Source organism: Capsella rubella, unplaced genomic scaffold, assembly GCF_000375325.1.
Source record: "Capsella rubella cultivar Monte Gargano unplaced genomic scaffold, Caprub1_0 scaffold_7, whole genome shotgun sequence".
Classification (NCBI taxonomy): Eukaryota; Viridiplantae; Streptophyta; class Magnoliopsida; order Brassicales; family Brassicaceae; genus Capsella; species Capsella rubella.
Genome location: NW_006238917.1, coordinates 14,910,197 through 14,910,441, shown reverse-complemented (window position 1 = coordinate 14,910,441; position 245 = coordinate 14,910,197). Strand labels below are relative to the sequence as shown.

Here is a 245-nt window from a genome sequence, read left to right as displayed (position 1 = left end):
TGTGGACATTCCTGTAAAACGTTGTCGTGATAACGGAGGTCAAAGAGCTGAGGAGAGGTGGAAGTGTGCATGTCACGAGATGTACTTGGAATTGTGATACATCACTAAGTCAATTCCAGTACTCTATTAATGGAGCTCTGAATATGCTATTGAAGACATGCACAAGGATCAGTGGTTTAGAAGTCAAGTGATATCATTGATCCACAAATCAGAAGGTTTAACAGAGGCTTGGTCAAAAATCAACG

The 245-nt window shown here is 40.8% G+C and overlaps 1 protein-coding gene across 1 annotated transcript in view; it reads left to right on the top strand.

Moving 5' to 3' along the window:
• LOC111829467 overlaps window positions 1-245 on the top strand; it is a 6,798-nt gene that overhangs the window by 5,346 nt on the left and 1,207 nt on the right. The window lies entirely within an intron of this gene.